This window comes from Corythoichthys intestinalis, chromosome 13, assembly GCF_030265065.1.
Source record: "Corythoichthys intestinalis isolate RoL2023-P3 chromosome 13, ASM3026506v1, whole genome shotgun sequence".
NCBI lineage: Eukaryota > Metazoa > Chordata > Actinopteri > Syngnathiformes > Syngnathidae > Corythoichthys > Corythoichthys intestinalis.
Window position 1 is genome coordinate 18793891 of NC_080407.1, and position 27881 is coordinate 18821771.

Consider the following 27881-nt stretch of genomic DNA (forward strand, 5'->3'; position numbering starts at 1 on the left):
ATGTACTGTTTTAAGCAGGGGAGCCTTGCGTGCCATGCATGATTTTAAACCATGAAATCTTAGTGTATTACCAACAGTAACCTTGGAAATGGTGGTCCCAGCTCCTTTCAGGTTATTGACCAACTCCTCCAGTGTAGATCTTGGCTGATTCCTCACCGTTCTTAAGGTCATTGAGACCCAACGAGGTAGATCTTGCATGGAGCCCCAGTCCTTGATATATAGACAGTCATGTTTAGCTCCTTCCATTGTCTAGTAATTGCTTCACTAGTGGATTTTATTTCACCAAGCTGCTTGGAAATTCCCCCGTAACCATGTCCAGACTTGTAGAGGTCTACAATTCTGTCTCTGGTGTATTTGGACAGCTCTTTGGTCTTGACCATGTTAGGAATTTGAGTCTTCCTGATTGTATGGGGTGGACAGGTGTTTATATGCAGCTAACCGTCTCAAACAGATCAAAAGTCAGACTCAAAAAGTCCACCTCCACTCCACTTATTCGTCGGAATTTTTAAAGGTCTTTGAGGGTCACGATTCTAGCTAATAGACAGGTGTTCAAATACTTATTTTCCTCACTGTATACGCGTTCCATGTCATTTGCCATTGCTGTTGTATGACCGGAGGAAAACTATGGGAATTCAACAAGTTCTCTAAAACTGTACAAAGACAAAGCCACGCCCTTATAGTGGCTTACTGTTGAATTACAGAGCAGCGCGTTGCCTTGACGCAGAACTTTGAATGCTCAATGATGACGTAGGGTCTACGCAGTTACTCCGCCGTCAACAGAACGCAGAAGCATAAATCAGGCCTTCAAGTCGGTAAAAAGATGTACTTTCGGACGTCTATTGCCGTCAACGGTAGTCCGAGTACCTTTTCATACTGCATGACGGACACATTAATGTACAAGCGAGCTCTGTGGCAGACTACACTAATATCCTCGCGCCGAGCAGTGCGCGCGACCATGCGCGACGGTCGCACTCGGCTGCACTCGATGAGCCCGTGCCGCGCAATTGATGGGCAGCGGGACGGAAATAAGAAGGAGGCTTTCGGGGGGGTGCAGATGGTGAATAATGTTCCACTCAGGCTAACGCAAATGATTCCGTCACATAAACACGGAGACTGCTAGTCTTCCTAGTATTGTATTGCCTTCTGCTGTTGCATTTGATGGACTTTGGGAGTCAAACGTTGTTAAAAAAATGCAGCAGTGCAGCTTTCATTAGCGCGCAGAGCAAAGATTATGGCACTCAATGCAGTGCTATAAATTATGGATGGGCTGTGCGCTACTGCGTGCGAGCCTTCGCCGCCCCCACCCCTAATTTGAAAATGACAATTTCCATTCGGAACGTTCCCGGAGCTTTGATGTCAAATTCTATTATTTTAATTTTTCCACTTTGTCACCTGTGGAGGCAGGCGTTTTAATGGAAATATGACAAGCTAGTGCTGAGGTTTCAAAAGTATTCCTATTTGAAGTGGACGTCTACTAGTGATAAACTAGTTTCTGTAGGCATAAAAAGCAGATTGTCGATTTTAAAATAAAAAAATCTGAAATTCTTCCAGTTTTCTTCTTTAGTCAGATTTTGATTGTAAACTCGTCAACTTTACATGTGAAATTGGCTCGCGTCTTTTTGAATCTGAGCCTGACGCATCTTGCGCAACGCTAGTTTTCAGTTGATCTCAATAATAAATATGTCTCATGAAGAGTCTCACCAATTTTGAGGAGGCTCCAACTTACTCCAAATAACTAGGCCTCCAAGCAGGATCGAACGGGTCCTCGCAGTTTGGTGCAACTTGGACCAAGTGTGCCAAATTCTGTGGCTCTGTAAGCTACCTCAGTCTCTGAAAAAATATCCTTCCTTTTTATGGTGAACAAAGCGCCGTCACGGTAACAGACAGAGACATGTGGACGTGGGCTTAAAATGTAGCATTACAAAAGGTCTTAAAACTACAATGACCAACCTGAAAAGCACTGGACATGTACAAGTAAAATGAGTGACTTTCTGTTGCCACTCGTTGGTGCTGTAGTATTGATGCAAATAAGCTGTACAGCCGTACGACTCTTACCAAGCATGGGAAGTTTGACGCAGATATGTTGTATATCAGCGAAGTTATGACTCTTCATAATTTGTGGTCAGACAAAATGACAATGGTCTTTTCAATTTTCCTTTTGGACCCCTCTGCTTCAACCAAACCTCAATATTTTCACTCAGGCACCTGAACACATGTCTTAAGGCTCCCTTGAAACATATTTGAGGTCAATTGATTTATTTCCCCTCCAAGAGGAGCCGGTCTTGTAGAAAAGGGGGCACCAGGCCTAATGGGTAATATTTCAATGCAATCATGTTCAGGCTGAGATACCTCACATACATATTAGATATGAAATAGATTGAACATTGTAAGAGGGAGTTATTAATCATTTTCTGAATTTGGTGTTTCGGCAAAAAAATGGCCGACTGTGGCACCCAGCCCAGATCTGGCCTGTGAATGAAAACTCACCATTTTGATAACTCTTATGTCTCATGAACAGTTTCACCAATTTTGAGGATGATCGAACTAACACCCTAGGTGACAAATTCTCAAATGTGGACCCTATAAATAAAAATTCACATTCAATCAAAAATATCTGTTTTCCTGTTGGGTTTGGAATATGGGTGCAAGAGACTTTTTGGAGCAGTTTTGCTCAAGGTATCGACTCCCCAAATTTCAGCGCGCTACGTCGAAAAAAAAACCTAAATGGAGAGGACTTTTTTAAAAATTCAAGGGGGCGCCACATAGCCATTATGTTACGTTTTTTTTTTTTTTCGCAACGATGCAAAATTATTGAAATTCATGCAAGGCAAATTTTGGTGAGTTTTAAAGCATGTTCAGGCCTCCATATTGGCCATTTTCATTTGCAAAATAATTGCAAAAAATAGTCCTTTGCATTACAATAGGGCTCTCGTACACCAAGTGCTCGGGCCCTAATTACTAACAGTACAGTTGTTAATCGTACATAAAAACAAACGTAAAAAAACAAAACAAAATGCCTGTTAGGTTTTGTGTTGGTTCCTTCCTAGTGTGTCCTTGTAATTGCCATTGATTTCACCTGGTGTACCGCTCCTTGTGTATCCTCCAATCTGCGTCCACCTGTGTCACCCATCTGTTCCTTATTGTCTTGTTACCCTTTGTCTGCGTGTGTGTATATAAGCTCCCAGTTTCTTTTCAGTCCTTGTTGCGTCATCGTCAATGTCTATGTCAGTGTCAAAGTCGATGTCTATCCAAGCCCTCGTGTTCCAAGTAAGTTTTTTGATACCCAGCCTTTTGTTAGTAACCTGAGTTTTGTTTGCTACTGTGTTTTTTGGGATCACCTCAGTTTTGGTTTGTACTTTGTTTTTTCTGTCGGCCTTAATTAAATCATTTTTTGCACCGCCTTTTTTGCCTCGCTTCACTTTTCCTGCGTTTGGGTCCACACACACCTGCTCGCCCAGCATTTCCTGACAATGCCAAAATCCTTTGTTTTTATTCTTCTTGATTAGTCAAATTCATACGGTCTTAAAAATTGTGCTTTCTTTGTAGCAGAATAAAACTGTCACCCAAAAGAATACAATAAATGTACTGTAATTTTTGGACTATAAGGCACACCGAACTATAAGCAGCCACCCACCAAATCTGACACGAAAATGGCATTTGTTCTTGATAAGCAGCAGCTATCCTCACTGTATTATGGGATATTTACACCGAACGATATTAACCAGTAAACTTTATTTGACAGGGGCATCATAAGACTGTCATAAGACCAAATGAACCACTATGAAGCTTTGAACCAATTGGCTTCAAGAAGCTTAATTTGGCCATCACTGCTCCCTTGGGGGAGACAGTCAACCTCTGCTTTCAACACTTTTGTCGTCCAACATGCCTTTTAGCATGCATTGCAGCTCTACAGGTGTAAATAACAATCAAAATTCATGTTCTGTGCTAATTATTTCTTCAGTTACTGTTCCAGTTTCATTAATTGCTAGTTATATTTTTTAACACTTTATTTGACAGTAGCGCCATAAGACTGTCATAAGACCAAATGAACCACCATGAAGCTTTGAACCAATTGGCTTTAAGAAGCTTAATTTGGTTGTCACTGCTCCCTTGGGGGAGACAGTCAAACTCTGCTGTCAACACTGTTGTCGTCCAACATGCCTCTTAGCATTCATTGCAGCTCTACAGATGTAAATAACAATCAAAATTCATGTTCATGCTAATTATATATTTAGTTACTGTTCCAGTTGTTTCATTGATTGCTAGTTATGATTTTTGATAACATTGTATTTGACAGTAGTGCCATAAGACTGTCATAAGACCGTCATAATTATGAAAAGACAATGCTGTGAGCATTGCTGAATGCTTACAGTGCTGGCCGAAAGTATTGGCACCCCTGCAATTCTGTCAGATAATACTGAATTTCTCCCAAAAAATGATTGCAATTACAAATGCTTTGGTTGGAACTACTGTATCTTCGTTTGTTTTGCTTGCAATGGAAGAAAAAAAAAATCATTACCATTTTACACAAAACTCCCAACATGGGCAGGACAAAAGTGTTGGCACCCTCAGCCTTTAGACAAAATAACTGCGAACGACTGCTTCCGGTATCCATCAATGAGTTTCTTAGAATGCTTTGCTGGAATTTTAGACCATTCATCTTTCGCCAACTGCTCCTTTTCCAAACAGCCATTTTCAGGTCTCTCCGCATGTGTTCTATTGGGATTCAGGTCTGGACTCATTGCTGGCCACTTTAGAAGTCTCCAGTGCTTTCTCTCAAACCATTTTCTGTAGCTTTTTGAAGTGTGTTTTGGGTCATTGTCCTGCTGGAAGACCCTTGACCTCTGAGGGACTCCCAGCTTTCTCACACTGGGCCCTACATTTTGCTGCAAAATTTGTTAGTAGTCTTCAGACTTCATAATGCCATGCACATGGTCAAGCAGTCCAGTGCCAGAGACAGCAAAGCAAACACAAAACATCTGGAAACCTCCGCCATCTTTGACTGTGGGGACCGTGTTCTTTTCTTTGAGGGCCTTTTTTTCCCCTTCTATAAACTCTGTTGTTTTCCCAAAAATATCTACTTTTGTCTCATGTGACCAGAGAACATTCTTCCAAAACGTTTTTGACTTTCTCAGGTAAGTTTTGGCAAATTCCAGCCTGGCTTTTTTTATGTCTCTGGGTCAGAAGTCGGGCGTTTCTGGGTGTCCTACCATAGATTCCCTTTTCATTCAAAAGCCGACGGATAATACGGGTTGACACTGTTGTAACCTCGGACTGCAGGACAGCTTGAACTTGTTTGGATGTTAGTCGAGATTCTTTATCCACCATCCGCACAATCTTTCGTTGAAATCTCTCGTCAATTTTTTTCCCCGTCCACATCTAGGGAGGTTAGCCACAGTGTCATGGACTTTACACTTATTGATGACAAAGGAACATTCAGGTTTTTGGAGATGGACTTGTAGCCTTGAGATTGCCCAGGCTTCCTCACAATTTTGCTTCTCAAGTCCTCAGACGGTTCTTTGGTCTTCTTTCTTTTCTCCAGGCTCAATGTGGTCCACATAAGGACACAGGTCAGAGGTTGAGTCAATTTTAATCCATTTTAACCGGATGCAAGTGTGATTTAGTTATTGCCAGCACCTGTCAGATGCTGTTAATTACAGAAATTAGACAAGCATCGTGAATTTTCAAAGGGTGCCAATACTTTTTGTCCTGCCCATTTTTGGAGTTTTTTTATGATCATGATTTAATATTTGCAAGCAAAATCAATGAAGAGATTACTACTGAAGCATTTGTAATTGCAAACATTTTCTGGAAGAAATCGAGCATTATCTGACAGAATTACGGGGGTGCCATTATTTTTGCCCAGCAGTGTTTGACAGATATCATTTTTTGTCATTCGGCAAATTATCTCACTTTTGAGTGGATGTAAAAGAACCGAGCAAGAGACACAGGCAGTTAATGACATCTGTCATAAGCATTCATTAATGCCCATGATTGTGTCATGTCATAATTATGACGGTCTTATGACAGTCTTATGACATTGTATTCACTATTAGTCTAAATTAAAAAAAAAAAAATCCGCACTGGACTACAAGCCGCAGGAGTCAAAATGAGGGGAAAAAAGTAGCGGGTTTGTCTTCATTCTTCGTCTTTAGTCAAATTGCTATTTGATAAGATATTGTGTAGTTATGAATATACATATAAGAGTACAGCAAAAACAAAACTGTGAAACAAAAAATAACACAAAATGTACTGAGTTGATATAATAATTCCTGTTTTAATCTTTTTGGGTTGAATTTATACAGCATTAAAATAAATTGAAATATGACAAAAAATACAGAACACGTGTTACAAAAATAATACATAAAATGTAGTGGGTGGTGTCAAATATATTCCGTATAAAAAAGGGAGGCGGGAAAAGTAATTCGTTTAAAAAATAAGTAAATAAATAAATACATTTCTTGTGTACGGTAATTTTTTGGACTATAAACTGCAACTTTATTTCTTTCATTTTGAATTCTGTGGGTTATAGTCCAGTGCGGTTTATTTGTTGATTTATAATTTTTTTTTAGTTTTTTTCTTTATTTAATAGGTAACACATGCCTCCTAGAATGCATGGCAGCGCTACAGAGGTAAATAACATCAAAATTCATGTTCCGTGGTAATTATTTCTTCAGTTACTGTTCCAGTTGTTTTTCTTCAATTGCTAGTTATGGTATTTGGAAACACTTTATTTGACAGCGGCATCATAAGACTGTCATAAGACAATCATAATCATGACATGCCACTATTATGGGCATTATTCAACGCTTATGACAGATGTCCTTAAGTGTCATCCGGCAAATTATGTCACTTACTCCATTTATGTGCAGTTCGGATCTTTTACATCTATTCAAAAGTGACGTAATTTGCCTGATGACACAAAATGATGTCTTTCATAAGCATTCATTAATGCTCATGGCAGTGTGATGCCATAATTATGATGGTCTTATGACAGTCTTATGGCATTACTGTCAAATAAAGTGTTACAAATGCCATAACTAGCAATTAATGAAACAACTAGAACAGCAACTGAAGAAACATGAATTTGGATTGTTATTTACATCTGTAGTGCTGCAATGCATGCTAGGAGGCATGTTGGACGACAACAGTGTTGACAGCAGTGGCTGATGGCTAAATGAAGCTTCTTGAAGCAATGAAGCTTTGCAGCTGATTGGATCAAAGCTTCATAGTGGTTCATTTGCTCTTATGACAGTAGTATGAGGCCGCTGTCGAATAAAGTGTTACCGGTTAATATCTTTTGGTGTAAATATCCCATAATACAGTGAGGACATCAACTGCTTATAGTCCAGTGCGGCTTTCTTGTGTCAAATTTTTGGCTACTCTACCCACCTCTAGTTGTGGCAGATGGCATTGCGTCAGATTCGTAACAAAAGCAACAAGACCGCCTTTTGCTCAAATGAAGGACTACATAATTACCTGAAAATGCGCCCTCACCATTAAGCGTCGATGATTTGGCGGGTGGGCGACCATCTGCCTCAAGCTGAGCGATAAGATGGCCTCCTGGAACGTGCTAAGCTTTAAACAGTGGCGTTTGTTTTTCCCGGCGACACCCCTCGCTTCCTGGTTCTTAACTCAAAAGTGTGTTTATAGAAGCAGACGCGGCTTTGAATGATAAGCGCCTTCTTTAATCACTGGCTCTCCGAAAGCACCAGCCAGGTGTTTACTTCACCTTTTAAGCCCCGAAGACGCAGCCAAAAGCCGCCTCCTGCTCACGACTCACTCCAGCACTCGTCGGTTCTGACCGACATCCGTTAACCGGGTGCTCTTTGCTCATCGGGAACACTTAGCCAACACTTGACAAGCACACCGATTTATGCATTTTATTTCTCGTCCCAATGACTGCGATTTCAAAGATCTTTTTTTTTTTTAGCCGAAGAATAATTGATTGGAAGGTACTTGCATATACAGTAAGCGACAAAATGTCACGACCGGCTTTGACGGTGACCTGCGCGGTGAACAAACCGACTAGGGTAATTCATCATGCCGACTGCGCGCCCGCCATTGTTAGCGTCGTCAGTCACCTGTCACGCCACGGCGGGCACGAGGACACAATACGGATGAGACGGGGCAACGGCAGACTTTTACTGCTGTCGCTCAGTGGTTTGTGTTGCACTCATGCTAGTATCGGTGCAACACTAATGACAGTGGTAGAATGTAACGACGTAAAAGTACTTAGAGTGGGGGAGATAAGTATTTAGTCAACTACCAATTGTGCAAGTTCTCCTACTTGAAAAGATAAGAGAGGCTTGTAATTGTCAACATGGGTAAACCTCAACCATTAGAGACAGAATATGAAAAAAATAACCCAGAAAATGGCATTGTTTGATTTTTAAAGAATTTATTTCCAAATTAGAGTGGAAAATAATCAGTCAGTCACACTCCAAACTCCACTATGGCCAAGACCAAAGAGCTGTTGAAGGAAACCAGAGACAAAATTGTAGACCTGCACCAGGCTGGGAAGACTGAATCTGCAATAGGTAAGACGCTTGGTGTAAGGAAATCAACTGTAGGACCAATTATTAGAAAATGGAAGACATACAAGACCACTGATAATCTCCCTCAATCTGGGGCTCCCCATGGTGTCAAAATGATAACAAGAACGGTGAGCAAAAATCCCAGAACCACACGGGGGGACCTAGTGAATGACCTACAGAGAGCTGGGACCACAGTATCAAAGGTTACTATCAGTAACACAATCCGCCGCCAGGGACTCAAATCCTGCACTGCCAGACATGTCCCCCTGCTGAAGAAAGTACACGTCCAGGCCCGTCTGCGGTTCGCTAGAGAGCATTTGGATGATCCAGAAGAGGACTGGGAGAATGTGTTATGGTCAGATGAAACCAAAATAGAACTTTTTGGTAGAAACACAGGTTCTCTTGTTTGGAGGAGAAAGAATACTGAATTGCATCCGAAGAACACCATACCCACTGTGAAGCATGGGGGTGGAAATAACATGGTTTAGGGCTGTTTTTCTGCAAAGGGACCAGGACGACTGATCTGTGTAAAGGAAAGAATGAATGGGGCCATGTATCGAGAGATTTCGAATGAAAATCTCCTTCCATCAGCAAGGGCATTGAAGATGAGACGTGGCTGGGTCTTTCAGGATGACAATGATCCCAAACACACAGCCATGGCAACAAAGGAGTGGCTTTGTAAGAAGCATTTCAAGGTCCTGGAGTGGCCTAGCCAGTGTCCAGATCTCAACCCCATCGATAATCTGTGGAGGGAGTTGAAAGTCCGTGTTGCCCAACGACAGCCCCAGAACATCACTGCTCTAGAGGAGATCTGTATGGAGAATTGGGCCAAAATACCAGCAACACTGTGTGAAAAGCTTGTGAAGAGTTCCAGAAAACGTTTGGCCTATTATTATTTCCTTATTGACAACAAAGGGTACATAACAAAGGATTGACATGAACTTTTGGTATTGACCAAGTAAATTTCCACTCTAATTTGGAAATAAATTTTTCAAAAATCAAACAATGTGAATTTCTGTTTTTCTTTTCCACATTCTGTCTCTCATGGTCGAGGTTTACCCATGTTGACAATTACAAGCCTCTCTAGTATTTTCAATTAGAAGAACTTGCACAATTGGTGGTTGATTAAATACTTATTTGCCCCACTGTATGTATGTATCTATGTACAGTGCCCTCCATAATTATTGGCACCCCTGAAAAAGATGTGTTTTTTTAGCTTCTAATATATTTTTTTAATTCAAACAATATGGGACCTTAATGGAAAAAAAGAGAAAAATCCAATCTTCATTACAAGTGCATTCATTCAGTGGGGAAAAAATCCCACAAAAAGAAAAAAATATTTGACATCAAATAATGTGTGTCACAATTATTAGCACACCTGGTGTTAATACTTTTTACAACCCCCGACTGAGATGGCCATGGGAGGAGCTTGATTTTGTGTCTGGTGAACCATTTCTGTGTAGATTTGGCCATATGTTTAGGGTCATTGTCTTGCTGAAAGACCCAGTGACGACCCATCTTCAGCTTTCGGGCAGAGGACAACAGATTTCGATTTAAAATGTCCTGGTATTTCAAAGCACTCATGATGCCAAGGTTCCCAGGGCCTTTGGAAGCGAAACAGCCCCACAGCATCACTGACCCACCCGCATACTTCACAGTGGGTATGAGGTGCTTTTCAGCATGCGGATCTTTCGTGGCACGCCAGACCCACTTAGAGTGTTTGTTGCCAAAAAGCTCAATCTTGGTCTCATCTGACCAAAGCACACGGTCCCAGGCTTCAACTGCGACCGTGTGTATTTTTGTGTGAGACCAAGAAGTTTTTGAAGCTTTTGTTTACAGTACAGTCATTTTATTGATTTTTTTCCCCCATTCTGTAGTTTTAAATATAAAAAATAAATATCACATGTTTGCATCGGTAGAAAATAATTGTTACTTTTTGATAGGGCTGTCAAAATTATCGCGTTAACGGGCGGTAATTAATTTTTTAAATTAATCATGTTAAAATATTTGACGCAATTAACGCACATGCCCCACTCAAACAAATAATAAAATAATAAATAATAATAAAGTGAAGACAACACAACTGCTGCAAATTATAATTAAAACAAATGATAGAAGTGTAATATTTGCTTTTTACTTGTTTTTTGGTGTTTGGCGCCCTCTGCTGGCGCTTGGGCCCAAATGATTTTATGGATTTCAGGCTTTCAGCACAGTGAGTGAGCATTGTGTAATTATTGACATCAACAATGGCGAGCTACTAGTTTATTTTTTGATTGAAAATTTTACAAATTTTAATAAAACGAAAACATTAAGAGGGGATTTAATATAAAATTTCTATAACTTGTACTAACATTTATTTTTTAAGAACTACAAGTCTTTCTATCCATGGATCGCTTTAAAAGAATGTTAATAATGTTAATGCCATCTTGTTGATTTATTGTTATAATAAATAAATACAGTACTTATGTACCGTATGTTGAATGTATAAATCCGTCTTGTGTCTTATCTTTCCATTCCAACAATAATTTACAGAAAAATATGGCATATTTTATAGATGGTTTGAATTGCGATTAATTACGATTAATTTTTAAGCTGTAATTAACTCGATTAAAAATTTTAATCGCCCTACTTTTTAATTGTAAATTTTAAATCAAGTACTTTTACTTTTACTTCAGTACCATAAATTTCGGACGCTAAACCTCTACTTTTTTCCTTCATTTTTAATCCTGCAGAATATAGGCCAATACGGTTTATTTGTTGATTTATTTGGGTTAATAGAGAAGATAGGAGACAGTCAGCCCTGTGTTGCCACCTGCTGTCAATGCTGTTGTTGTCCAACATGCCTCCTAACATGCATTGCAGCACTACAGATGCAAATAACAATCAAAATTCAGGTTCTGTGCGAATTATTTCTTCAGTTGCTGTTCCAGTTGTTTCATTAATTGCTAGGTATGGTATTTGGTAACACTTTATTTGACAGTGGTGTTAAAAGACTGTCAAAAGACTATCATAATTATGGCATGACACTATCATGGGCATTACTTAGTGCTTATGACAGATGTCATTCAGTGTCATCCGGCAAATGATTTCACTAGTTCCATTTATGTCCAGCTCGGATCATTTGCATCCATTCAAAAGTGAGATAATTTGCCCGAAAACATTAAATGACATCTGTTATAAGCATTCATTAATGCTCATGACAATGTCATGTGAAGGAATCTGAACTTTTAGCCAGACTGCTGAAATCACGCCAGCCGAAACGCCCGATCTGTGCTGGCGCACCTCCAACGACCTGGGCCGGCGGTAACCCGACAACCCAGCCAAAAGGCCAAACTTCGCGCATTCACCTTAGTCTTAAGCCCTTGTACTGACTCCATTTTGAGAGCTGGAAGAAGGCTTCGAAACACAAGTTGACGATTAATTCAGCTTGACAGCGATTAAACAGCAAAACAAACAGTGACAGACTCAGGCGAGGAGGCAGACTCAGGGTCACCATGTCAAAATTCAACAAAAGGCTCGTAAGACAAAAATGACCACGATTAGTTAAACATTCAGTCTTTTTTAAGGCTTTCGCGGGGCGGGCTGTGGACAGGAAGAAGGGTTTGTTTGGGCGTTGTTTAGGGTTATCCTCTATTGCAGTTTGGGCTGTTTAGTTCGAGCATCACAGTTGATGAGTCACCGTTACTGAGGCAACCGGAGTGGGAGATTTTGCCCGCCTCAGCGTCAAAGCGGCGCTTGGATTCTCATCAGTCTTGTTATCAGTTTGATATCGGGCCGGTGTTCCTTATAAGACAGGACGTCCTGCCATTTGTTCTGGACTGTCTAGAAGAACTGATTGCGGGATTTGGTGTCACGTGGGCTTGTTGATGTCTTGCCTATGACCTGGTTATCAGTGTCAATCTTGCTCAGTCAGCTGCATGACGCATGCGTTGGGCTTCTGTGATCAGAAGGTGTCATGTATCTCTTATGCCCTATGTAAAATATATTCTGCTTGTTTTCCTTAAACTATGATACAAATGCTATTTATTTTATATTGGGTATGTTAGATTAATAGAAACAGTAAATACAAGAAAAGATTCTATTCCCTGATTGATTATCTTAAGTGTGTTAGAGTAATGCAAACAGTCGAACAGTGAATACGAGAAAAGATACTGTTTCCTTCACGTCATAATTATGAGTGTCTAATAAGTCTTTTGCCGCCACTGTCAAATAAAGTGCTACCAAATGCCCTAACTAGCAATTAATGAAAGAACTGGAACAGTGAAGAAATAATTAGCACAGAACATTTTAATTGGTATTTAAATCTGTAGTGCTACAATGCATGCTAGGAGGCATGTTGGACAACAACAGTATTGACAGCAGGTGGCAGCAGAGGTTGACAGTCTCACCCATGGGAGCAGTGTGATGGACAAATGAAGCTTCTTGAAGTTTTACAGCCAATTGGTTCAAAGCTTCATGGCGGTTCATTTGGTCTTATGACAGACACTTTTAACACTGGAAGTCCCGGTTTATATTTGGCTACAAAGAAATACCAGACAGGCGTCAAATGACCCTGATACCAAACTGACTACTGGGCTTTGTCAAACGATAGACCACTCAAAGAAGCAATCAAGCAGGCCACCCCCCTACTCCTGTGGGGTCGCTGCCGAAGTGTGAATGGGGGGGTTTCACTCTGGATAGCTGCAATTAGCATCTTGAATATCAGAGAGACGGGTGGACTTCTTGGTGGGTCTTGCAAAGGAATTGGCTCTCTCTCATGTGGGCGCAAAGAAGGTGCAGAAGGCAAAATTTATTCGGCAACAACCTCCAACATCTCGCCCTGGGGTGAAGTGTCATATGACACCACATAAAAAATGTTTTGTTTTTTATTACACCGTCCGTTGTACAGTAGGCAAACTGCAGCTTTTGGATGACGTAAAAAGGTTGTCCGCCTGATTGCCTGCCTGAGCGGTCCACTGTCCGACAAGCAACAATTGTTTTGTCCAGCTGGAAGGGGGACAGAAAATGACCTCTAAAGGTGTTCATTGCCTCAGACAACAATCCAATGCCACCTTTCTGTCTCCATACAGTTTACACACATACAGTATATGTGAGACATACTGTAAGTCTGACCACAGTATGGTTCCATGCATGAAGTTACAAAAAAAAAAAAAGAAAGAAAAAACCTGACTGGTATGTTCCATTTGGTTTACTCAGAGGATAAAACTGGAAGAGTTGAAGGGACAAGTAAACACTTAAAAAGAAAAGTCACATCCTGTCAGTAGTTTGGTCTATTTTATGGCGGCTTTTTCACTACAACCTGTCTTCTGGGCTTGAAAGTGACAACAGGGCAGCTAGAATAACACCAGTTTACCCTTCCCCCATCAGCCAAGACACCCCTGCCCTGCAAACACTCAGATCCTTCTCTGGTGAAAAAAAAGATTTGTATCAATTGATCCACCCTTGGTAAAGGTTTTTTAGTAATAATAAAGTGAAGACAACACAACTGCTGCTTACCTATTAACAAATGCTGTTATCATGTCAAATTTGTTGGGTGGTGGCTTATAGTCGGTACTTAAGTTTAAAAAAAAAAAAAAAAAAAAAAAGTGAGTACTTCATCCACCACTGCTGTATTGTGCGATTGTTTTCTCAAAGGGCACGCCGATAAAAATCGAGTCCCTCCTGCGTGGCGCGTCCTGTTGTTTTGGGGATTAAGTGCGATTAAGGGTGGACGGCGGGGACCCGAGGCTTGAGCGGCGTGACCCTTCCGCTAATCATTAGGAGACAGATACAGGCCATCGAGAAGGCGTCGCCTTATCAATAATTAATGGCTGAATCGGAATGTTAAGACTTATTTAACTGTTTAAGGCGCTCCTGTTTCATTTTAGCACAAGACCCGACTACCGGTCGCTAGTTCGCCCTCGCGTCGGTTACATAAAAGCGTCCTCGGAGAGGCTAGCGGGCTTTGAGCTTCACTAGGTCGAGTTAAAGCTCAGTAGGATCTCGCAAGGCCTATGCTTATCAAAAGGTACATCCTGCGGCTTGAGTTGAAACGAAAAAAAAAGTTGGTTATGTGGTATTTCTGTTGAACTTTTTTGAGTTTACTTACAGAAACTCTGAAGCAAAGTTAGATGGTCTTCCAGGCTGTGAGCAGGATAAGTTGTTCGGTATTCTTTGGCCTTGTTTTGGCATCCAAAATCAGATTTTATTTTCTTTAGCCCATTCAGATTCAAAATGGATCATCTTTTGTAGTCTGAGCAGTCAAATCTGATCTGAAACCACATACGAGCGGCATTGTCTGAACAGCTCAGATGGGATTTGACTGTCCGTGACGTCACTCAATGCCGGGTGATGCCTTCATTGTCATAGCAACCTGTCAGTCTGTATTATTCATACAATTGTGTATGATATTTATATTATTATTTTATTTACTTTTCAAGCTCTAATGTTCTAATGATAACATATACATTAATAGGGTTTAATATACACACAAAAAATGGATATTGGGGGCGTTACAATACAGTGCACCTCTGGCTACTTCAAACTTCAGTCCATCGCAGATAATTTTTTCAATTAAAAAACAAACGAAAAAAAGATGTTCCGAGCTGATTGCGCAGTCTCACTCTCCCTCCCTGGGTAAACAGTTGCTGTGGCAACTCATTGTGTGTACGTGAGCAGCTGAGCGGAATTGAGTGGACTCACTCAATGAAGCGTTTAATAAAGACAAGCATTTTTATACTTTACAGTGATCCCTCGCTAACTGCCGCTAACTACAACTAACTGACACTAACGGACGCTAACTAACTGACACTAACTAACTAACTAACTGACATTAACTGAAAGTAACATACTGACACTAACTAACTGACACTGACTAACTGACACTAACGGATGCTAACTAAAGGACAATAACCAACGGACAGTAACTGACACTGACACTAACTGACAATAACTAACTGGCACTGACACTAACTCACAATAATTAACTGACACTAACTCACAATAACTGACAAAGACAATAACTGACACTGACCCGAACTAACACAACTAACTGATAGTAACTAACTGACCATAACGGATACTAACGGACAATAACTAACACTAGCTGAAAATAACTAATTGGCAGTAACTGACACTGACTGACACTAACTGACAATAACTAATTGACACTAACTGACAGTAACTAACTGACACTGACAGGAACTGACAACAACTAACTGACAGTAATTGGCACTAACTAACTGACATTAACTGAAACTAATGGATACTGACACTAACTAACTGACACTGACTAACTGACACTAACGGACGCTAACTAAAGGACACTAACCAATGGAGAGTAACTGACACTAACACTAACTGACAATAACTGACTGACACTAACTGACACTAACTAACAAAACTAACTGACACTGACTCACAATAATTAACTGACACTAACTGACAATAACTGACACTAACTGACAATAACTAACTGACCCTAACGGACAATAACTGACACTGACAATAACTAACTGACAGTAACTGACACTAACTGACGGACACTACCTAACTGACAGTAACTGACAATAACTAACTGGCAATAACTGACACTAACTGACAGCAACTAACTGACACTAACTGACAATAACTAACTGACACTAACTGACACTGACAATAACTACACTGCTGGCCAAAAGTATTGGCACTCCTGCAATTCTGTCAGATAATGCTCAGTTTCTCACAGAAAATGATTGCAATTACAAATACTTTGGTAATAATATCTTCATTTATTTTGCTTGCAATGCAAAAACACAAAAGAGAATGGGGGGAGGGGGGGGATTATTATCATTTTACACAAAACTCCAAAAATGGGACGGACAAAAGTATTGGCACCCTTTAAAAAAATCATGCGATGCTTTTTTTAATTTGTGTTATTAACAGCACTTGTTACTTACCCAGCCTATATGCAGACTATGCAGCTGCTTAGGGCCCCTGACCACTAGAGGGCCCCCAATCTGGCAATTGTTTAATTTATATTCTGTTTACTACAGTTTGCTTTTGATACTTGATTACAACTTTTCTTTCCTCTTTTAGAAAAAGGTTTGGCGCTATCTACTGTAAGTACTGACAATCATATGGGTTGAGAAGTTTGAAGTATGCAGTGCAACAAAATCTGATTAATATACAAAATACGGACATATGGGTTGGATTGCATGTATGGGTTTCACAGTACACTGTGACGAAATGGTGGGCCAAAAATATGGGCCCGTTTGCATTATTTTGCTTAGGGCCCCCATATGGCCTGGGCCGGCCCTGCTTACCTGTGGCACATAACAGGTGGTGGCAATAACTAACTCACACTTGCAGCCAGTTAAAATGGATCAAAGTTGACTCAAATGCTTTCCTGTGTCCTTGTGTGTACCACATTGAGCATGGAGAAAAGAAAGAAGACCAAAAAACTGCCTGAGGACTTGAGAAGCAAAATTGTGAGGAAGCATGGGCAATCTCAAGGCTACAAGTCCATCTCCAAAAACCTGAATGTTCCTGTGCGCAGTGTCATCAATAAGTCTAAAGCCCATGGCACTGTGGCTAACCTCCCTAGATGTGGACGGAAAAGAAAAATTGACGAGAGATTTCAACGAAAGATTGTGCGGATAGTGGATAAAGAGCCTCGACTAACATCCAAACAAGTTCAAACTCTCCTGCAGTCCGAGGGTACAACAGTGTCAAACCGTACTATCTGTCGGCATCTGAATGAAAAGGGACTCTATGGTAGGATACCCAGGAAGACCCCACTTCTGACCCTGAGACTTAAAAAAGACAGTTTGGAGTTTGCCAAAACTTACCTGAAAAAGCAGAAAACGTTTTGGAAGAATGTTCTCTGGTCAGGTGAGACAAAAATAGAGCTTTTTGGGAAAATACATCAATATAGAGTTTATAGGGAATAAACTGAGGCCTTTAAAGAAAAGAACACGGTCCCCATAGTGGTGTCAACAATAATCGATGCGGCGATGCATCCCGATGCGGGGCATGGACGATTGGATTCGATGCGGGCAACACGCCGAATCGATTCAGCGCATTTTAAAATATATAAGTACGTTCAAAAATCTTCCCTGCGCAATTCCGGTGATGCAACGGATTTGGTTTCCCCATTTGTATTATAATTCTCATGTTTCATTTTTTACACACCGCATAACTCTGGTCAAGTTTCCCACCAACCTCGTAGAAGCCAAAATGTCTCCAGATGTCTGCTTTCAATGTCTTAGGTGCATCAATAATCTTTCTCGCTCCCTCTTTCTCCGCTTCAGCCATTGTTATGGTATATCCCATCTCTTAGAGGTTAGATCCTGTGCCAGAACCCGAACAGGTCGGCTCGGGCCCAAAATGTTAAGCATTCACGTTGGGGTCGGGTCGGGCCGCCGCGCTGGACTAATAAATTATTTAAAAAAAAAAAAAAAAAAAGGGATAAAACCGAGAGCAGGCGCTCTGTATTGTGCATTTGCTTGTGCACGCACATGAATTCGGTGGCGCTGCCCGCTTTTTCTTCTCCTCCGTGGCGCTTGCGATTCGTTACGAAAGGCACTTTCATTTATGCACACAAAGGCAACACAAATGTGATCCTTTTGAATCTTCTCTAGGTGTCTGCAAAATCGCATGTGTTTTTTTTTTTAATATTTAACTTTTCCAGCATTATTTCGTTGTGTAAATGTTTTTATAATGATCATAAAAATATGTAGACTATTTAAACATTAAGAAAACTTGCGTTTTTTTTCTGCCAACTGAGAATTCGTTACGAAGGACACTTTTATTTATGCACACAAAGGCAACAGAAATGTGATTCTTTTGAATCTCCTCCTCTGTGTGTCTGCAAAACCATATATATATATATATATATATATATATATATATATATATATATATATATATATATATATTAGGGCTGTCAAAATTATCGCGTTAACGCGCGGTAATTAATTTTTAAAATTAATCACGTTAAAATATTTGACGCAATTAACGCAAATGTCCCGCTCAGAAAGTATTCTGCCTTTTGGTAAGTTTTACAGCAAGACATTTTGTGCTGTCCAACAGCGAACTCTTGTGGTCGCTTTGCGACATGGTTTATTGTTTTCTTTCCAGTTCATTATGGCTGCACGACGTCTCGGGCTGATAATGTTGTGCTTATATGATCCTTGGACAAGATTTGTCCGTAAGTATGGTTGTTGTAAAGAATGTACATATTATGTTAGTAAGCGAAATGTTATATTTTTTTGTATGAGACGCTTTTTGTTTATGTTTAGTGAACCTGTATAGCGTGCTAAGCTAACGTTGTTGCTAATGCAATGCTTGTGTACTTTTTTTTGTAGTTTTATGACGATCTAAAGAGGACAATGGTCTGAGGCCATTTTATTAATAAATCAGATGAAAAAGGAAGAAGTCTAATTATTAAGGCGTCGTTCACTAGCTGTCTAGCTTTGGAAAAAGTAGACGCTTCGGAGTGAGGACAGCATAGACAGATTTAAATGACAGTAGAGTGAAATGCACACTACAGTCCTTTTGTACCGTATGTTGAATGTATATATCCATCTTGTGTCTTATCTTTCCATTCCAACAATTTATTTTACAGAATATATATATAGTTTACAGAAAAATATGGCATATTTTATAGATGGTTTGAATTGCGATTAATTGTGATTAATTATGATTAATTAATTTTTAAGCTGTAATTAACTCGATTAAAAATTTTAATCGTTTGACAGCCCTAATATATATATATATATATATATATATATATGTATGTATATATATATATTTTTTTAATAAACTTTCCCAGCGTCATTTCGTTGTGTAAATGCTTTTATAATGATCATAAAAATATGTAGACTATTTAAACATTAAGAAAATTCTGCCAACTCGAAGAAATGAAAATAAATTGCTGCTGCTGCTGTGTTTTTTTCTTCTTCGCGTCACTCCAAAAAAGGAAAACAAAAAACAAAAATCGGGTTTCTCGGGCTGGGCCTGCAAATCTCGTTAATTGATCAAGCCCGGGCCGGGTCGGGCTTCAATACCAGTGGGCCGTGTCGGGTCGGGCTGGATTTTTTAGGCCCGATCTAACCTCGACTATCCTTCTGCTCTCTCGATTGCAAAAAACTGATATTTCCTCATGTTGAAACAGATTGTTATGGCTGCTAAAATGCTGCTGCACTTCATTTTGATTCATTATTTTTTATTTTTATGTGGTAGTTACTGATTGCATTTCTAAGTTGATTGGACATACAGTGCCTTGCAAAAGTATTCGGCCCCCTTGAATCTTGCAACCTTTCGCCACATTTCAGGCTTCAAACATAAAGATATGAAATTTAATTTTTTTGTCAAGAATCAACAACAAGTGGGACACAGTCGTGAAGTGGAACAACATTTATTGGATAATTTAAACTTTTTTAACAAATAAAAAACTGAAAAGTGAGGCGTGCAATATTATTCGGCCCCTTTACTTTCAGTGCAGCAAACTCATTCCAGAAGTTCACTGAGGATCTCTGAATGATCCAATGTTGTCCTAAATGACCGATGATGATAAATAGAATCCACCGGTGTGTAATCAAGTCTCCGTATAAATGCACCTGCTCTGTGATAGTCTCAGGGTTCTGTTTAAAGTGCAGAGAGCATTATGAAAACCAAGGAACACACCAGGCAGGTCCGAGATACTGTTGGGGAGAAGTTTAAAGCCGGATTTGGATACAAAAAGATTTCCCAAGCTTTAAACATCTCAAGGAGCACTGTGCAAGCCATCATATTGAAATGGAAGGAGCATCAGACCACTGCAAATCTACCTAGACCCGGCCGTGCTTCCAAACTTTCTTCTCAAACAAGGAGAAAACTGATCAGAGATGCAGCCATGATCACTCTGGATGAACTGCAGAGATCTACAGCTGAGGTGGGAGAGTCTGTCCATAGGACAACAATCAGTCGTACACTGCACAAATCTGGCCTGGCAAGAAGAAAGCCATTTCTCAAAGATATCCATAAAAAGTCTCATTTAAAGTTTGCCACAAGCCACCTGGGAGACACACCAAACATGTGGAAGAAGGTGCTCTGGTCAGATGAAACCAAAATTGAACTTTTTGGCCACAATGCAAAACGATATGTTTGGCGTAAAAGCAACACAGCTCATCACCCTGAACACACCATCCCCACTGTCAAACGTGGTGGCAGCATCATGGTTTGGGCCTGCTTTTCTTCAGCAGGGACAGGGAAGATGGTTAAAATTGACGGGAAGATGGATGCAGCCAAATACAGGAACATTCTGGAAGAAAACCTGTTGGTATCTGCACAAGACCTGAGACTGGGACGGAGATTTATCTTCCAACAGGACAATGATCCAAAACATAAAGCCAAATCTACAATGGAATGGTTCAAAAATAAACGTATCCAGGTGTTAGAATGGCCAAGTCAAAGTCCAGACCTGAATCCAATCGAGAATCTGTGGAAAGAGCTGAAGACTGCTGTTCACACAACACTCTCCATCCAACCTCACTGAACTCGAGCTGTTTTGCAAGGAAGAATGGGCAAGAATGTCAGTCTCTCGATGTGCAAAACTGATAGAAACATACCCCAAGCGACTTGCAGCTGTAATTCGAGCAAAAGGTGGCGCTACAAAGTATTAACGTAAGGGGGCTGAATAATATTGCACGCCCCACTTTTCAGTTTTTTATTTGTTAAAAAAGTTTAAATTATCCAATAAATTTTGTTCCACTTTACGATTGTGTCCCACTTGTTGTTGATTCTTGACAAAAAATTAAAATTTTACATCTTTATGTTTGAAGCCTGAAATGTGGCGAAAGGTTGCAAGGTTCAAGGGAGCCGAATACTTTTGCAAGGCACTGTACCTTTCAAAAATCAGAGACCTAGAGCAGTTGGCCAAAGAACAATGGTCTAAAATTCCAGCAGAGCATTGTAAGAAACTCATTGATGGATACCGGAATCGGATGTTCGCCTTTATTCTGTCGAAAGGTTGTGCTACCAAGTATTAGGCTGAGGGTGCCAATACTTTTGTACGGCCTATTTTTGGAGTTTTGTTTAAAATGATAATGATTTATTTGTCACTCTCTTGTGTTTTTTTTCATTGCAAGCAAAATATTAGCAAGATATTACTAGCAAAGCATTTGTAATTGCAATCAATTTCTGGGAGAAATTGAGCATTATCTGACAGAATTGCAGGGGGCACTGTATACTATTTTTTAGCCACAACTGAATTCATTACCTCATTACTATTCATCCTTCAAACAGCCACTGGAAACAAATGTTGTTCAATCCACCTGCAAGTGACCGGGAGATCATGATTTTACAACACTGTGCGCTGGTTCTCGTGTGAAACGCAGTCTTCCATAAGGCAAAACACTACCGCTTATGTCCACCGATGTTGCTAAAATTGACCAAAACTGAAACCTGGTGTTTTCAGTATCATACTTAATCTAACAGTAGAAACATACACAACTTTACATGAATACTAATACCTTTTGACAATTTTGAGCTTGTAGTTTGATCATGTACTCAAAGTATAAAAATCATTGACAGCCATTCTTTTTTTCAATAGGATATTTTAAGACGAAGATCGTCAATTCCTCAACTTTGCAAAGACTGAAAAAGAGGATATTCTCTGCAGTCGAGCCAGTCAGAGGGTCCTCAGATTTTGGAAGACCAGAAGAGTCACAGAAAGCAGATCCTGATTGTACTGTAAATGTTGCCGTTTGTCAGAAAGATTTGAGTTTTCGAAAGCCTTGCACGATTAACTCGAGTAATTTGATTAGAAAAAAGATTAGTTGTAATGGTTTGTTTTGAAAGTGTTTGCATTTAGTTTTGTTGATTTGGGTGGATCCACTGCCTTATAGTGGCAACAGTGAATATGACATAACTCATCTTCATCTAAAATGGCCAAATCCAGCTGCTCCTTGTTGAGACCAATATAAGCTAAGTTTTTGTTTGAGCTTGTCTTTGTTTAATGCATTTGTAATTTAGTCGTTTTTTTGTGTGTGTGAATATGTGTTTGAACCGTTTGTTAAGAGCATCGTTAAAAAGAAAAAAAGGTAGTATTTTATAGCATTTAAGCTAGCAGACATTTGCTATATAAGTTAGCCAATTGGTCTTTTGCTGTACTTAAATGGTGTTGTAATGGTTTGTTTTGAAAGTGTTTGCATTTAGTTTTATTGATTTGGATGAATACACTGCCCTCTAGTGGAAACAGTAAATATGACATAACTCATTTCACATGGCTGAATCCAGCTGCTCCCTGTTAAGACATCATAAGCTCAGTTGTTTTTTTTTTTTTTTTTTTTTTTTTAATGCATTCGTAATTTAGTTTATAGGGAAATTTGGCCATTTATGGGAATATGTGTTTGAACCGTGTTTTAAGAGCATCATAACATTTTTTTTTAAAGTATAGCATTTCAGCTAGCGGACTTTTTCTTATGTAAGTTAGCCAATTGTTCTTTTGTTGTACCTATCCTCATTTATTTATTTATTTTTTTTATACCATTTGAGGCTCAGCTCAGGTATTGAATTTTGTTTTCGTGCAATTGACGGTGATGGATGTCTAGTGCGTTTTGGCCAGGCCTCCCAGTCAAAGGGTTGGACGTCTTTGGCTGTCAATTGCAGCTAATCGATAAATTTACCAACTCATCTGAACCTTTTTACTGTAGCATCTTTAAAGTGTTGCAGTTGTTAATATGCTATGCTATATGTTTATCATTCTCCATGGCAGTCAATGAGCCCTTTGAATATATGTTCATACCTGAAGAAAAGCCATATATTTTGACAGTGCTAAAACTATGTTAAGCCTTTATTTAGATTGATAAATGTTTAAATTGTAGTACTAAATTGATTCGCACATTAGCTGTGATGTGACTGTGATTTCAGGCTAAAAAAATGTTTCCTGAAATATGCGGTCGGTGCATCTCTGATGCTAGTGACAACCCAAACATTTGGAAAATTGGTTGTTAACCGCAAACTATTTTGGCATAATACCAGTTAAAGCACTCTTCGGAAACATCGCTACTGTTCCTATCGGGTTATTTGATAAACTGGCTAATACACAGTGATTGGACGTCATTCACTGTCAATTGGTCGATCCATTTGTACGCAGAGAGGCTGGCATCCCTCTCAAGTCTTGCATGTTTGGTAACAAAAATTCACTGTACTATTACGCCCATGATGTATTACTAATGCTAATCCTAAATGCTAACTCAACAACTGTGTAATGTTCATTGTCTGCTTGGTCTTGACTATTGAACAACTGAGAATTTCTGTGCTCACTGATGGTTGTGTTAATGTGACTCAATAAACGATGAAGGTGTGGTTATTTCTTTCCAGTGCACTTCCAGCATTGGAAAATGCATGAACTGTACATAGTCATTTTTAGAAGAAAAAAGCCGTACTATACATGGTTGTCCCGCCCCGCCCCCCCCCCCCCCCCAAAGCCATACTATTATTGTTCGTTATTTTACAAGTAAAAAACCTTACTATATATGGTGATTTTTTTTTTTTTTTTTAAGAAGAAAATTGCCTTATACATGGTCGTTTATTTCAGATAAAAAAACCGTATGATACATGGTCGTATTTTTTTAAGAAAACAAAAAGCCTTACTATATATGGTCGTTTTTTTAAGAAAAAAAGCCTGACTATGCATGGTCGTTTTTTAAGAAAAAAAATGCCTTACTATACATGGGCGTTTTTTTTTTTAAGAAAAAACAAAGCCGAACTATACATGGTCTTTTTTTTTTTTTTTAAAGAAAAAATAAATGCCTTACTATACATGGTCGTTTTTTTAATTAAAAAAAAGCCTTACTATACATGGTTGTTTTTAAAGAACAAGAAGAAAAAAAAGACTCACTATACATGGTCGTTTTAAAAGAAAAAAAAGTCTTACCATACAAGGTCGTTTTTTAAGAATAAAAAGCCTTACTATACATGGAATTTTTTCAAGAAAAAAAAAGCCTTACTATACATGGCCGTTTTTAGGGAAAAAAAAGCCTTCCTGTTATACATGGTCGTTTTAAGAAGGAAAAAGCCTGACTATACATGTTTTTTTAAGAAAAAAAGCCTAACTATACATGGCCGTTTTTTTAGGGGGAAAAAAGCCTTGCTATACATTGTCTTTTTTTTATTAAAGAAAAAAATGGTTGTTTATTAAGAAAAAAAAAAGCCTTATTATACATGGTCGTTTTTCTTAAGGAAAAAAATGCCTTACTATTCATGGTCGTTTTTTAAGAAAAAAAAAGCCCAACTATACATGGTCGTTTTTTAAGAAAAAAAGCCTTACTTTTTGGCCGTTTCTAGGGGAAAAAAAAGCCTTGTTATACATGGTCGTTTTTAGAAGGAAAAAGCATTACTATACATGTTGTTTTTTTAAGAAAAAAAGCTTTACTATACATGGCCGTTTTGTAGGGGGAAAAAAAGCCTTGCTATAGATCGTCTTTTTTTTTTTAAGGGAAAAAATGCCTTACAATACACGGCCGTTGTTTTTTAAGAAAAAAAAATCCTATTCATGGTCGTTTTTAGAAGAATAAAGCCTTATTTTTTTTTTTTTTTTTTTTGTTTTAAGAAAAAAAAAGCCTGACTATACATCGTCGTTTTTTAAGAAAAAAAGCCTCACGATATATGGTCGTTTTTAAAGAAGAAAAAAAGCCTTACGATACATGGTTGTTGTTTTTAAGGAAAAAAAAGCCTAACTACACATGGTTTTTTTTTTTTTTTTAAAGAAAAAAAAAGGCTTACCATACATGGTTGTTTTTTAAGAAACAAATGCCCTACTTTACATGGTCGTTTTTTTTTTAGAAAAAAAAAGCCTTACTATACATGGTCATTTTTTTTAAAAGAAAAAAAAAGCCTTACTCTCGATGGTTGTTTTTTTAAGAAATAAAAGCCTTACTATACATGGTCGTTTTTTTTTTAAAGAAAAAAAAAGCCTGACTATACATGGGTGTTTTTTTTTTAAGAAAAAAAAAAGCCTTACTATACATGGTCGTTTAAAAAAAAAAAAAAAGTCTTACTATACATGGTTGTTGTTTTTGAGAAAAAAATGCCTTACTATTCATGGTCGTTTTCTAAGAAAAAAAAGCCTTACGATACATGGTCGTTTTTAAAGAAGAAAAAAAAAGCCTTACTATATATGGTCGTTTTTTTAAGAAAAGAAAAAAAGCCTTACGATACATGGTTGTTGTTTTTAAGAAAAAAAAAAGCCTAACTATACATGGTCGTTTTTTTAAGAAAAAAAAAAAGCCTTACTATACATGGTCGTTTTTTTTAAAAGAAAAAAAAAGCCTTACTATACATGGGCGTTTTTTTAAGAAAGAAAAGCCTTACTATACATGGTCGTTTTTTTAAGAAAAAAAAGCTTTACTATACATGGTCGTTTTTTTAAGAAAAAAAAGCTTTACTATACATGGTTGTTTTTTCAAAAAGAAAAAAAAAGCTTAACTATACATGGTTGTTTTTTCAAAAAGAAAAAAAGCTTAACTATACATGGTCGTTTAAAAAAAAAAAAAAAAAAAAGCCTTACTATACATGGTCATTTTTTAAAGAAAAAAAAGGCTTACTATACATGTTCGTTTAAAAAAAAAAAAAAGAAAAAAAAAAAGCCTTACTATACATGGGCGTTTTTTTAAGAAAAAAAAAAGCCTTACTATACATGGTCGTTTTTTGTAAGAAAAAAATGCCTTACTATTCATGGTCGTTTTTTAAGAAATGCCTTATTATACATGGTCATTTTTAAAAGAAAAAAAAGCCTCACTATATATGGTCGTTTTTTAAGAAAAAAAAAAGCCTTACGATACATGGTTGTTGTTTTTAAGAGAAAAAAGCCTAACTATACATGGTCGTTTTTTATGAAAAAGATGCCTTATTATACATGGTTGTTTTTTTAAAAGAAAAAAAGCCTTACTATACATGGGCGTTTAAAAAAAAAAAAAAAAAAAAGCCTTACAATACATGGTCGTGTTTTAAGAAAAAAAAAAGCCTTACGATACATGGTCGTTTTTTTAAGAAAAAAAGGCTAACTATACATGGTCGTTTTTTTTAAAGAAAAAAAAAAGCCTTACTATACATGGGTGTTTTTTAAAAGAAAAAAAAAGCCTTACTATACATGGGCGTTTTTTTTTAAAGAAAAAAAAAAGCCTTACTATACATGGGTGTTTTTTAAAAGAAAAAAAAAGCCTTACTATACATGGGCGTTTTTTTTAAAAGAAAAAAAAAAAAGCCTTACTATACATGGGCGTTTTTTTAAGAAAGAAAAGCCTTACTATACATGGTCGTTTTTTTAAGAAAAAAAGCTTTACTATACATGGTCGATTTTTTTAAAAGAAAAAAAAAAGCCTTACTATACATGGTCGTTTAAAAAAAAAAAAAACCTTACAATACATGGTTTTTTAAGAAAAAAAAAGCCTTACTATTCATGGTCGTTTTTTGTAAGAAAAAAATGCCTTACTATTCATGGTCGTTTTTTAAGAAACAAATGCCTTATTATACATGGTCATTTTTTAAAGAAAAAAAAAGCCTCACTATATATGGTCGTTTTTTAAGAAAAAAAAAAAAGCCTTACGATACATGGTTGTTTTTAAGAAAAAAAAGCCTAACTATACATGGTCGTTTTTTGAGAAAAAAATGCCTTATTATACATGGTCATTTTTTAAAGAAAAAAAAGCCTCACTATATATGGTCGTTTTTTAAGAAAAAAAAGCCTTACGATACATGGTTGTTGTTTTTAAGAAAAAAAAGCCTAACTATACATGGTCGTTTTTTATGAAAAAAAATACCTTATTATACATGTTCGTTTTTTTAAAAGAAAAAAAAAGCCTTACTATACATGGTCATTTTTTTAAAGAAAAAAAAGCCTTACTATACATGGTCATTTTTTTAAAAGAAAAAGCCTTACTCTCGATGGTTGTTTTTTTTTAAAGAAAGAAAAGCCTTACTATGCATGGTCGTTTTTTAAAGAAAAAAAGCCTTACTATACATGGTTGTTTTTTAAGAAAAAAAAAAGCCTTACTATACATGGTCGTTTTTTTTAAAGAAAAAAAAAAAGCCTTACTATACATGGGTGTTTTTTAAAAGAAAAAAAAAGCCTTACTATACATGGTCGTTTTGTTTTAAAAGAAAAAAGAAAGCTTTACTTTACATAGTTGTTTTTTTAAGAAAAAAAGCTGAACTATGCATGGTCGTTTTTTTTAAAAGAAAAAAAAGCCTTACTATACATGGTCGTTTAAAAAAAAAAAAAGCCTTACAATACATGGTCGTGTTTTAAGAAAAAAAAAAAAGCCTTACGATACATGGTTGTTGTTTTTAAGAAAAAAAAAAGCCTAACTATACATGGTCGTTTTTTTAAGAAAAAAAGCC

General features: G+C 37.9%; 1 long non-coding RNA gene across 1 annotated transcript in view; it reads left to right on the top strand.

Moving 5' to 3' along the window:
- Positions 1-23858, top strand: part of LOC130927748 (uncharacterized) — a 288259-nt gene extending 264401 nt beyond the window's left edge. Inside the window, exon 5 of the long non-coding RNA XR_009066508.1 lies at positions 22090-23858. This is a non-coding gene — a long non-coding RNA (uncharacterized LOC130927748). The remainder of the gene's footprint in view (positions 1-22089) is intronic.
- Positions 23859-27881: the final 4023 nt, after the last annotated feature.